We start from the raw sequence: 14,037 nt of genomic DNA on the forward strand, positions 1-14,037 counted from the left end.
AAAATAAATAAATAAATAAAATTGAACACAAACAAAGAGACAAGTGTTCCTTAAAGAAGAATTCCAGGGCTTCCCTGGTGGTGCAGTGGTTGAGAGTCCGCCTGCCGTTGCAGGGGACACGGGTTCGTGCCCCGGTCTGGGAGGATCGGAGCGGCTGGGCCCATGAGCCATGGCCGCTGGGCCTCCGTGTCCGGAGCCTGTGCTCCGCAACGGGAGAGGCCACAACAGAGAGAAGCCCGCGTACTGCAAAAAAAAAAAAAAAAAAAGAAGAAGAAGAATTCCAAATGATACATGTAGATACTCCCCCCTTCAGGAAGTGAAACAATTTTCCTTCCCTTGAATGTGAGTTGGACTTAGTGACTTCCTTCTATTTTTAGGAATAGAGTATGGGAAGGGAAAAGAGTTACTTTACAGTGGAGAAATCTGGTAGATCCCATCTTAACCACGTGATTAAGGTTAATATCCCCAGTAATAAGTCATGTTGATGACGTGGACCTCTGATATGATGTGATGAGAAGAGTACTTCACTCTTCCCCAAAACCCATAGTCCAATCATGAAAAAAACATGTCAGACAAAACCAAATTGAGGGGTGGTCCGTACAGTACCTGATTGGTACTCCTCAAACTGTCAATCAATGAAAGACAAGGGAGGACAGAGAAACCATCATCAACCAGAGGCAATCAGGGAGACGTGAGGACTGAATGCAGTGTGGTACCTGGATGGAGTCCTGGAACAGAAAAAGGACATTGGTAGAAAAACTGATGATACCTGAATAAAGTCTATATTTGTTAACATTAATGTACTAATATTTTTTAAATCTTAGTATATTTTATTGTTTTTATCTTCTTTATTTTTTTTATTGGGGTATAGTTGCTTTACAATATTGTGTTAGTTTCTGAAAGTTAATCAACTATATGTATACATACATCTCCTCTGTTTTGGATTTCCTTCCCATTTAGGTCACCACAGAGCATTAAGTAGAGTTCCCTATGCTATATAGCAGGTTCTCATTAGTTATCTATTTTATACATATTAGTGTATATATGTCAATCCCAATCTCCCAATTCATCCCTCCCCTGCTTTCCCCCCTTGGTGTACATACGTTTGTGCTCTATATCTGTGTCTCTATTTCTGCCTCACAAGCAGGTTCATCTGTACCATTTTTCTAGATTCCACATATATGCGTTAATATATGATATTTGTTTTTCTCTTTCTGACTTACTTCACTCTGTATGACAGTCTCTGGGTCCATCCGCATCTCTCCAAATGACCCAACTCCATTCCTTTTTATGGCAGAGTAATATTCCATTGTATATATGTACCACATCTTCTTTATCCATTCATCTGTCGATGGACATTTAGGTTGCTTCCATGACCTGGCTATTGTAAATAGTGCTGCAAATGACCCACCTCCTAGAGCAATGAAAATAAAAATAAAAATAAACAAATGGGACCTAATGAAACTTAAAAGCTTTTGCACAGCAAAGGAAACCATAAACAAGACAAAAAGACAACCCTCAGAATGGGAGAAAATATTTGCAAATGAAGATTAACCTCCAAAATATACAAAGGGCTCATGCAACTCAATATCAGAAAAACAAGCAACCCAATCAAAAAATGGATGGAAGACCTAAATAGACATTTCTCCAAAGAAGACATACAGATGGCCAAGAGGCACATGAAAAGATGCTCAACATCACTAATTATTAGAGAAATGCAAATCAAAACTACCATAAGGTATCACCTCACACTGGTCAGAATGGCCATCATCAACAAATCTACAAACAATAAATGCTGGAGAGGGTGTGGGGAAAAGGGAACCCTCCTGCACTGCTGGTGGGAATGTAAATTGGTGCAGCCACTATGGAGAACAGTATGGAGGTCCCTTAAAAAACTAAAACTAGAGCTACCATATGACCCAGCAATCCCACTACTGGGCATATACCCTGAGAAAAGCATAATTCAAAAAGACACATGCACCTTAATGTACTAATATTGGTTTCTTAGTTCTGACAATGGGCCATAGTTATGTAAGATGTCAACATTAGGGGAAACTGGGTGAAGGGCGTATGGGAACTCTCTGTTGGAACTTTTCTGTAAATCTAAATATATTCTAAGGGAATTCCCTGGCGGTCCAGCAGTTTGGACTTGATGCTTTCACTGCCATGGGCCCAGGTTCGACCCCTGGTTGGGGAACTAAGATCCTGCAAGCCACGTGGGGCTGGGCCAAAATATATATATACATGTATGTGTGTGTGTGTATATATATATATATTCTAAAATAAAAAGTTTATTTTAAATAGAAGCATTAGGGAATAGCAATTAGCCTGGGCTGATTCTAAATAATAAAACTTTTCAGAGTACCCAGGAGTTATGCTGAAGCCCCAGTCTAATGATAATTAATAATGCATATATGTATATATTCTTTAAAAAAAATCTCATTGCATTCTCATAAAGATCTTCAAGGTAAGTAAGGCTGATATAATCCCCATGCAGTAAATGAATAAAACTAAGAAACAGAGAAGTTAAACAGCTGCCCAAGAGTCCATCTGATCATAGAATCCAGAACTTCTGACCCTAAACGGAGATGGACTAACATGCAGCAACACCTGTTCGTAGCCCTACTTGTCCACATGGGCACCACAGAGCACTTAAAAGACCTGAGTTCAGAAGCTTCAGGAAGGCCTGCCTGATGTCCCGCAGTGGGTAAGATCCATCCACATACTCCAAAAGTACCCACTGGTCCGACTGATGCTCATGAGAGATGGGGGTTTGGACTGGGTTTTGTTTTCTTTTAAAATGCAAGCCCATGTCCCAAGCCCTTCCTGGCTGTGATAACTAAGTGCTTTCTTTTGTCTGGAGCTTCAGTATCGACAGAGCTGGTCCACATCCATGATCCTGTGTAATCCCCACAAGCACCCTTTAGAGTGAATAGCTGCTAATCTACTTTAGGGACGGGGAATCTGAGGCTGACTTGCAGCTGATGTAGTGAGAGGGAAAGGTACTTCTGGACTCAGGTTCCCTGCTGTTCTAGTCATCCCAGACCTGAACTGTAGGATGGGGTAGCTCCACCTTTGTGCCCTCATTGTGAGACCTTGGCTCAAAGGCAGTCTCGTGGTGGTGCCTCTGGGGCTCCATCATAACAAGGCCCCCAAGTAAAAGGTCTCTGTGCCCTTTCCATTAAGAACTGTTGCAGGGGTGTGTATAGAACAACTGTGTGCTTTGTTCTTGGAAAATTTAGTGTCCAGGAATTGTCCTGTTTCAGTCTTCATTGACCTAGACATTTGTTTTGCTTTAGATGATTATCAGCATTAAGGAGGAACTATCAGCTGAGGCTCATCTTAAGGAGGAAAATCTTTCAAAATAACCTAAGTTACCGGTTGCATATCTCCACTAAAACCAACTTCACGTTGCTTAAAATAAGACAAAACCAAGCGAAAACGTCAGCTTTTTAAAATGATGTATTTTAATGGAAATGAATATTTGGCCCTGAGTCCTCTACCTTATTTTATACCAGCCCTTAAAGTCAACTAAGGTTCTTTTTTAAAATTTTTATTTTTTTATTTATTTTTTATTTTTGGCTGCATTGGGTCTTCATTGCTGCGTGCAGGCTTCCTCTAGTTGCAGTGAGCGGGGGCTACTCTTCGTTGTGGCGCACAGGCTTCTCATTGCGGTGGCTTCTCTTGTTGTGGAGCATGTGCTCTAGTTGCGCAGGCTTCAGTAGTTGTGGCACGAGGGCTCAGTAGCTGTGGCTCATGGACCTAGTTGCTCCACGGCATGTGGGATCTTCCCGGACCAGGGCCCCAACCCGTGTCCCCTGCCTTGGCAGGCGGATTCTTAACCACTGCACCACCAGGGAAGCCCCAAAGTCAACTAAGTTTTAGGGCTGGGACGTTTTTCTCATTGGAGTGTTTGCTCCCTGAATTCCCTGGCACAGCTGCCCAGCTCTGTCAGTGCCCACCGGTATTGGAACAGTGACTCTTGGTGACATACAGAGAAGCAAGTACATGTAGATGTGTGGTCAACTCACACTAGGAAATCCACAGGGGAGGAAGCTCTTCAGTCTATGTGGATCAAGAGAACCACGGACCAGCTGTGGTTGCAGATCAAAAAAGACCCTATTCAGCGTGGTGAAAATAATACTTAGCAAAATGTTGAATCAGGTTCTGTTTCCTGCCCTGAGCCCAAATCATGGAACCATGTGAGAATGCGGGTTTTAAAGGACCTGCAGGGAAGTGAGGGAGGGCTGTGTAACTCAGCACAGCAGCGCGGAGGGCCACTCCTCTCCACCTCCCAGAGGGCATGGGAGGCTGCCTGTAAGAGTAACCGTGTTAAAAACCAGACACTCGTTCAGGAAGGGAGAAAATAAATACTGATCATGACCATGGCCAAGCAATCACGCCACCTCCACAATATTTGATCACATTATACCCACAGCTGTTACTCCTTCACCCAGATGTTGCCTTGATGTCCGGATTGAGTCGTGACCGGCCAGTTCCTTCCTGAGAGCACTGTTTCTGTTGGAGCAGCAGATGGCTGGCACCTTTTCCCATCTGAGTCCTTCTCCCATGCCTCTAGATTGGCCGTTTTCATTTCGGTGTGTTAGGATGAAGCTCAGATTCACCAGCACCAGCCCAAGTCCTGTTTTGTACCCTCACCAGCAAGTGGACACAGGGGTGGGTCCAGCCCCTAATAGTCTTACTCTGCCCCAGCGAAAGGAATCCTTTTCCTTCCTGAGTGAGAACTGCCGGGAGAGGCAGCTGCAGCTGCAGCAGGGAGGCCAGGGGGAGCCTGTTGATGGCTAGTGATCTTGGCTCTTCTGCTGTATTTGCTCAAGTCTAAAACAACCACTAAGGTTTGGGTTTTAGTCTCAGTTTACTCAATCAAATAGTTGATTCATTAAAGAGGAAAAACATTCAAGCCCGATGTTGATGGGTCATTCAAGTGTTAATAGTTCTGAGTCGATGTAGCCACTAACACATTGATTTATTCTTAGGAAATGGGCTTAGAGTAAGAATGTGCAGAAGTGTGGCAGACACTAGACCCCAAAGCCAGGACGCTACGGGGCTTCTTTGAATTTAGAGGGTAGATAACACTTATTTACTATTTTGAATTAAGTGTACAATATAAATGCAGTCGTTGCCCTGTGGCATAAAGACTTGGGTTGAAAGAAACAGAATAGGAAGAAAAACTTGGGGGACAGTTCCAAGATGGAAGGATGGTGTTGGAATATTAGCCTTTTTTCTCCTCAAATTTTAACTTCTAGAGCACATACCCCATGCTCATACCCACGAGGCTTAGAAATGGTGCATGCGCCCTTCACTTCCTACAAATGCTGTGTTGGCTGTCTTCCATGCTGCGTTAAATGTTTCTTTTTAAATGGCCACTCAGATTTCTTATCCTTCTATTTCCCTTTCCCCAAACACCTGGATCAGGGTAGCTTAACAGATGTTCAGATACTGGAATCAAATGCAACACAAACTGAGGTTTTAGGCAAAAGATGTTGCAGACATCCATTGGGTTGGGAAAGGGAGGTGGGGCTTCTCCGTCCCTTGGCCTCACCTACTACCTACAGACTCTTTCTTTGAAGGAATTTGAGAAAAGATCTCTGGTTCCCCAACCCCTGTCCTTCCCACCCAGTAAGGTCCATCTGACTTGGCTACAAGCAACTGACGAGGTTTTGAGAATGCTTGGCTGTGTCCTCCAGGCTGGTGTGGTGCGTAACCACAGGCACCCATTCCATCAGGGTGTGGAGGGATAGCTCCTAATGATGGATCCTTGGTCTAGAAGCCAGGGGGGTGTCACTGAATGACATCACAATGAAGTGGTGTTACATGGAATGCAATTGAGTCAAATTTTAAAATCCTCTTTGTTTTGAAAGCACCCCCAGAACTGGCTTTAACTTCCTTTCACTATTGTAGGACCCCTGGTTCACTTCCAGGAGATGGCAGGAAACAAAATATGAGTGTATCCTGGTCCACCTTCTTTTCCAAGAGCCAGAAACCCTCAAAACAGAGAGACAAGAAAAATACCAGTCCCAACAGAGTGCCACTAAGAAAAGGGAAAAATGCTCTTTTCCCTCCCCCCTCCCCTTTACCTCTGGCCCAAGCCAGTGGCATAAAATACATTGTTGAACCGATAAATGCAGGCCATTCAACTGAGGTTAAGAAAATACAAGTGAGATGTGTTTCTTCACTTTGGCCAGTAAAATGGACCCTGAGGTCACCACCCCTGCAATCCTGGTTCTGCGTGGCAGCCATCTGGTCGACCCTTGTGCTTTGCTTCACAGTACAGCTTTGTGTATCTGGGAGAGCCAGGCTCATTCCATTTCATTCATTCAAGGATAACTCATTATAACCACAGGATAGAGCAACTTGTTTTGCTGAGCTCCAGCCTCTGAGTTCTTCTGGCAACTGTATTATCCTGGGCTCCTTGGGGAGGTACTTGCAGTGCTGGGTAATTGGGGTCCTACTCCATAAGTCTTTGCGTTCATCCCCTCACTATGGGATGCACAGTGAGAATTTCCTATCGGTGATATTTGTTCCTAAGAGTAGTTGTGTTACACACCAAAAAAAGACCTTCCAGGAGGTGGAATTCAGCTGAGTCAAACAGAGCAGACCCCAGTCACAGTTAGGACAAGGGGGGTTTTATTATGATTGCATAATAATAAAATTTAAATGAATTACTGAACTTGAAACAGAAATGATGCCTAGTACATGCACTTTGGTAGAAATTACTAATCTAGCTAGAAACCAATACTTTTAATAAAATAAAATAAAATGTGTTTGTAGTTTTTCTTTTTCTCATGGTAAATTGCCCTTTTCCTTTGGTTTTAGAGACTAGATACTGCTGTGTCCTGTCCCACTGCTTCCTTCCTCTGGGGGACTCAAAGAACTTGGTACTTGGTAAACCACACAAAGACAACTAGTAGGAGTGGCCCCATTTTAAGGGACAGAGAAGGGACAGGACTGACTTGTGAACACCCATACGTCTATAGAAAACCAAAATTCCTCTGTCTCCTCCTTCCTTGGACAGCTGGTCATTCACATCACAAATTTTGGCCTTGAAGCACCAGGCATTAATTCAGTTCACCAAGTTGGCTACTGCTGAGACAATGTAAGAAAAAACTAGCCAGCTCAAGTGTGTGACTCTTGTCAAGGTCTCTTGGAATACAGGTGTTCCATTTCTTTATCTGGGTGATGGCTACGTGTGTGTGTTCATCTTGTGATAATCCAGCAAGCTGATATATACTTACTCTTTGTATCTCTGCATTATGCTCCATCTAAAAAGAATACAAAGAAAAAAGAGAAAAGAACTCTCTGTTGTGTTTATTAAATCCCTTTGTTAAAACCTAACCTGAGAGACATCTGACTACAATTATGGGGGGTTTATTTTTTAATTGAACTTTTTACTTTGAGAGAATAATAAATTCACATACAGCTGTAAGAAATAATACAGAGAGATTTCATGTCCCTTTACCTAGTCTTCCCCAGTGGAATCACTGGCAGAACTATAATACAATATCACACCCAGGATTTTGACATTGATACAGCACAGATACAGAGTGTTTTCTTCACCACAAGAGTTCCTCATGTGGTGCTTTTTTTTTTTTCCTTTTTTTTTATTTTTTAATCTTTTAATTTTTATTTTTGGCTGTGTTGGGTCTTCGTTGCTGTGTGTGGGCTTCCTCTAGTTGCAGCTAGCGGGGGCTACTCTTCGTTGTGGTGCGTGGGCTTCTCATTGAGGTGGCTTCTCTTGTTGCAGAGCAGGGCTCTAGGCATGCGGGCTCAGTAGTTGTGGGACACGGGCTCAGTAGTTGTGGCACGTGGGCTCAGTAGTTGTGGCTCACAGGCTCTAGAACTCAGGCTCAGTAGATGTGGTGCATGGGCTTAGTTACTCCACAGCATGTGGGATCCTCCCGGACCAGGGCTTGAACCTGTGTCCCCTGCACTGGCAGGCAGATTCTTAACCACTCTGCCACCAGGGAAGTCCCAAGATTTTCTTTTCTTTCTTTCTTTCTTTTTTTTTTTTTTGCCTATGGATGTCCAATTTCCTTAACAGCAGTTTCTTGAAAGGTTATCTCTTGTCCATTGAATTGCTTTAACACGTTTGTCTAAAATCAGTTGGGCATATTTGTGTCATTCTATTTCTGCATTCTCCATTTTGATACATGGATCTATGTACCTATTTCTCTGCCAATACCACATGGTCAGTCTTGATTACGTTAGTTACATAAACTTGAAATGTGGTAGGTTGATTCCTCCCACTTTATTCTTTTTCAAAATTGTTTTAGCTATTCTAATTCTTTTCCTTTCCATGTAAATATTAGAATAATCTTGTCTATATCTACAAAAAATATTTCTGGGATTTTGATAGGAATTACTAAACCTGTATATTGCTTTTTGGAGGAATGAGATCAATACTACACTGAATCTTCTAATCTATGAATATGGTATGTCTCTCCATTTATGTAGATCTCTTCTGATTTCTTTCATCAGCATATTGTAGTTTTCAGCATACAAGACCTGTACACGTTTTGTTAGACTTACACCTAATTATTTCCTTTTTTTGAGTGATTGTAAATGGTACTGCATATTTGATTTCAAGTGTCCATATGTCCATTGCTAGTATATGGAAATACAATTGATTCTTCATATGTTGATTTTATATTCTACAACCTTGCTGAACTTACATATTAATTCTAGGAGTTCTTGTAGATTCCTAGAATATTCTGTACAGATAAACATGTCATCTGAAAATAATGACATGGTTTCATTGGATATAGGATTCTGGGTTGAGAGTTCTTTTTTTCAGTACCTGAAAGCATTTCTGGCCTTCATAGTTTCTAATGAGAATCTGCTGTCATTAAAATCATTTTTCCCTTATGAATAAATCATCATTTTTCTCTCTCTGTTTTCAAGGATTTTTTTCTTTAGTTTTCAGAATTTTGACGATGATGTGCCTTGATGTGTATTTCTTTGAATATACCCTGGCTGAGTTTCAGTCAGCTTTTTGAATTTGTTGGTTTATGTCTTTTGCCAAAATGGGGAGTTCCCAGTCATTTCATTATGTACTTTTCAGCCCTGCCCTCTTTCTTTTCTCTTCTTTTCTCACAAGAACTCTGATGACATTTAAGTTAGATCTTTTGTTATAACCACACAGGACCCTTAGCCTCTGTTATTTTTTTTTTCAGTCTATTTTCTCTCCATTGTTCAGATTTAGTAACTTCTATCATTCTATCTTCCAGTTCACTAATGTTTTCCGCTGTCTCCTCCATTCTGGTGTTGAGACTATCCACTGAATTTTTATTTTGGTCATTGCATTTCCTTTCCATTTTTAAATTGAAGTATAGTTGATTTGCAATATTATATTAGTTTCAGGTGTATGACACAGTGATTCAATATCTTTATAGATGATACTCCATTTAAAGTTATTATAAAAGAATGGCTATATTTCCCTGTGCTGTAGACTATATCCTGATGCTTATTTTTTATACATAGTAGTTTGTGTCTCTTAATCACGTACCACTAACTTTCTCCTACCTCCTTCCCACTCCCCGTTGGTAAACACTAGTTCTTCTCCATATCTGTGAGTCTGTTTTTGTTTTGTTGTATACATTCATTCTATTTTTTAGATTCAACACATAAGTGATAATATAGAGTATTTGTCTTTCTCTGTCTTGCATTTATTTCACTGAGCATAATACTCTCTAGATCTATCCAGGTTGTTGCAAATGACAGATTTTCATTCTTTTTATGGCTGAGTAGTATTCCATTATGTATATATACCACTTCTTCTTTATCCATTCACCTGTTGATGGACACTTAGGTTACTTCCATATCTTGGCTGTTGTAAATAATGCTGCTATGAACATTGAGGTGCATGAATCTTTTCAAATTAGTGTTTTCATTTTCTTCAGATATATACCCAGCAGTGGGATTGCTGGATCGTATGGTAGTTCTATTTTTAGTTTTTTGAGGAACCTCTGTACTGTTTTCCATAGTGGCTGCACCAATTCACAATTCCACCAACAGCATACTAGGTTTCCCTTTTCTTCACATCCTCGTCTACGTTTGTTATTCGTAGGCTTTTTGATGATAGCCATTTTAACAGGTGTGAGGTGCTATCTCGTTATGGTTTTGATTTGCATTTCTCTGATGACTAGTGATGTTGCACATATTTTCATGTGCCTGTTGACCATCTGTATATCTTCTTTGGAAAAATGTCTATTCAGGTCTTCTGTCCATTTTTAAATTAGTTTCTTTGTTTTTCTTGATATTGAGTTGTGTGAGCTGTTTATATATGTTGAATATTAACCCCTTGTCCATCATATTATTTGCAAATATTTTCTCCCATTCAGTAGGATGCCTTTTCATTTTGTTGATGGTTTCCTTTACTGTGCAAAACTCTTAAGTTTAATTAGGTCCCATTTGCTTATTTTTGCTATTATTTCTTTTGCCTTAGGAGACAGATCCAAAAAAATATTGCTACGATTTATGTCAAAGAGTATTCTGCCTCTATTCTCTTCTAGAAGTTTTGTGGTTTCAGGTCTTACATTTAGGTCTTTAATTCATTTGAGTTTATTTTTGTATATGGTATGAGGATATGCTCTAATCTCATTCTTTTACATGTAGCTGTCCAGTTTTCTCGGCACTGCTTTTTTTTTTTTTTGATTGTCAACTTTCATTTTTTTAATTAAATTTACATTCACTCAAGATTATGAGGTAATTCTGGAAGTTGCTGAGAAAAATATTAACAACACATTAAAAAAAATTAAAATAGTTTTGTCTCTGTCTAGGGCATTGCTAGGTGTATAAATAATTTGTATTTGAATGGATCTTTTTTTTTTAACATCTTTATTGGAGTATAATTGCTCTACAACGGTGTGTCAGTTTCTGCTCCACAACAAAGTGAATCAGCCACATACACACATATGTTCCCATATCTCTTCCCTCTCCCATCTCCCTCCCTCCCACCCTCCCCATCCCACCCCTCCAGGTGGTCACAAACCACTGAGATGATCTCCCTGTGCTATGCGGCTGCCCCCCACTAGCTATCTATTCCACGTTTCGTAGTGTATACATGTCCATGCCACCCTCCCACTCCGTCACAACCCACCCTTCCCCCTCCCCACATCCCCAAGTCCACTCTCCAGTAGGTCTGCATCTTCATTCCTGTCTTACCCCCAGGTTCTTCATACATTTTTTTTCTTAGATTCCATATATATGTGTTAGCATACGGTATTTGTTTTTCTCTTTCTGACTTACTTCACTCTGTATGACAGACTCTAGGTCCATCCACCTCACTACAAATATCTTAATTTCAGGCTCCCTGACTTCAGACTATACTACAAAGCTACAGTAATCAAGACAGTATGGGGCTTCCCTGGTGGCGCAGTGGTTGAGAGTCTGCCTGCCAATGCAGGGGACACGGGTTCGTGCCCCGGTCCGGGAGGATCCCACATGCCGTGGAGCGGCTAGGCCTGTGAGCCATGGCCACTGAGCCTGCGCATCCAGAGCCTGTGCTCCGCAACGGGATAGGCCACAACAGTGAGAGGCCCGTGTACCACAAAAAAAAAAAAAAAAATGACTGTATGGTACTGGCACAAAAACAGAAATATAGATCAATGGAACAGAATAGAAAGCCCCGAGATAAACCCACGCACATATGGTCACCTTATCTTTGATAAAGGAGGCAAGAATATACAGTAGAGAAAAGACAGACTCTTCAATGCGTGGTGCTGGGAAAACTGGACAGATACATGTAAAAGTATGAAATTAGAACACTCTCTAGCACCATACACAAAAATAAACTCAAAATGGATTAAAGACCTAAATTTAAGGCCAGACACTATCAAACTCTTAGAGGAAAACATAGGCAGAACACTCTATGACATAAATCACAGCAAGATCCTTTTTGACCCACCTCCTAGAGAAATGGAAATAAAAACAAAAATAAACAAATGGGACCTAATGAAACTTAAAAGCTTTTGCACAGCAAAGGAAACCATAAACAAGACGAAAAGACAACCCTCAGAATGGGAGAAAATATTTGCAAATGAAGCAACTGACAAAGGATTAATCTCCAAAATTTACAAGCAGCTCATGCAGCTCAATAACAAAAAAACAAACAAACAAATCCAAAAATGGGCAGAAGACCTAAATAGACATTTCTCCAAAGAAGATATACAGATTGCCAACAAACATATGAAAGAATGCTCAACATCACTAATCATTAGAGAAATGCAAATCAAAACTACAATGAGATATCATCTCACACCAGTCAGAATGGCCATCATCAAAAAATCTAGAAACAATAAATGCTGGAGAGGGTGTGGAGAAAAGGGAACGCTCTTGCACTGCTCGTGGGAATGTAAATTGATACAGCCACTATGGAGCGCAGTAAGGAGGTTTCTTAAAAAACTACAAATAGAACTACCATACGACCCAGCAATCCCACTACTGGGCATATACGCTGAGAAAACCATAATTCAAAAAGAGTCATGTACCAAAATGTTCATTGCAGCTCTATTTACAATAGGCAGGACATGGAAGCAACCTAAGTGTCCATCATCGGATGAATGGATAAAGAAGATGTGGCACATATATACAATGGAATATTACTCAGCCGTAAAAGGCACCGCTTATTGAAGAGACTGTCTTTCTTCTTACCTTCTTTGTCATAGATTAATTGATGTATAAATAAACCCATAAATGTATGGGTTTATTTCTGGGCTCTCTATTCTGTTCATTGATCTGTCTGCTTTGTGCCAGTACCATGCTTTTTGATTACTGTAGCTTCATAGTACAGTCTGAAGTCAGGGAGCATGACACCTTCAGCTCTGTGTTGTTTTTCTTTTTTTCTCAAGATTGCTTTGGCAATTTGGGGTCTTTTGTGGTCTGATATAAATTTTAGGATTATTTATTCTAGTTTAGTGAAAAATGTCATGATTATTTTGATAAGGATTGAATTAAATCCGTAATTGCTTTGGGTAGTATGGAAATTTTACAATATTAATTCTTCTAATCCAAGAACTCAGATATCTTTCCATTTCTTTTTATCATTTTCAAATTCCGTCATCAATGTTCTATAGTTTTCAGAGTATACATATTTTACCTTCTTGGTTAAGTTTATTCTCAGGTATTTTATTCTTTTTGATGTGATTGTAAATGGGATTGTTTCTTTAATTTCTCTTCTGTTAGTTCCTTATCAGTGTATAGAAAATCAACAGATTTCTGTATATTCATCTTGTATCCTGCAACTTTGCTGAATTCGTTTATTAGTTCTAATAGTTTTTTAGTGGAGACTTTAAGGTTTTCTATGTATAGTATCATGTCATCCTCAAATAGAGTTTTACTTCTTCCCTTCCAGTTTGGATGCCTTTATTTCTCTTTTTGTCTGATTGCTGTGACTAGTATTTCTAATACTATGTAAAATAGAAGTGGAAGGAGTGGACATTCTTGTCTTGTTCCTGATTTTAGAGGAAAAGCTGAAAGCTTTTCACTGTTGAGTATGATGTTAGCTGTGCGTCTGTCAAAAATGGCCTTTATTATGTTGAGATGTATTCCCTCTATACCAACTTTGATGAGAGTTTTTATCATGAATGGATGTTGAATTTTGTCAAATGCTTTTTCTGCATCTATTGAAGATTTTTTTCCTTCCTTTTGTTAATGTGGTGTTTCACATTAATTGATATGCAGGTATTGCACCATCCTTGTATCCCTGGAATAAATCCCACTTGATCATAGTGTAGTATCCTTTTTACATATTGTTGAATTTGATTCGCTAATACTTTGTTGAGGGTTTTTGCATCTATATTTATGATAGATATTGACCTGTAATTTTTTTTGTAGTGTCTATCTGGTTTTGATATCAGTGTAATGGTGGCCTCATAGAATGAATTTAGGTGTGTTCCATCCTTTTCAATTTTTTGTAATGGTTTGAGGATAGGTATTAGCTCTTCTTTATATGTTTGTTAGAATTCCCCTGTGAAGCCATGTGGTCCTGGACTTTTGTTTGCTGGGAGTTTTTTTTTT

Source organism: Aethalodelphis obliquidens, unplaced genomic scaffold, assembly GCF_003676395.1.
Source record: "Aethalodelphis obliquidens isolate GAN/ISIS:26980383/991018 unplaced genomic scaffold, ASM367639v1 scaffold35, whole genome shotgun sequence".
NCBI classification, from domain to species: domain Eukaryota; kingdom Metazoa; phylum Chordata; class Mammalia; order Artiodactyla; family Delphinidae; genus Aethalodelphis; species Aethalodelphis obliquidens.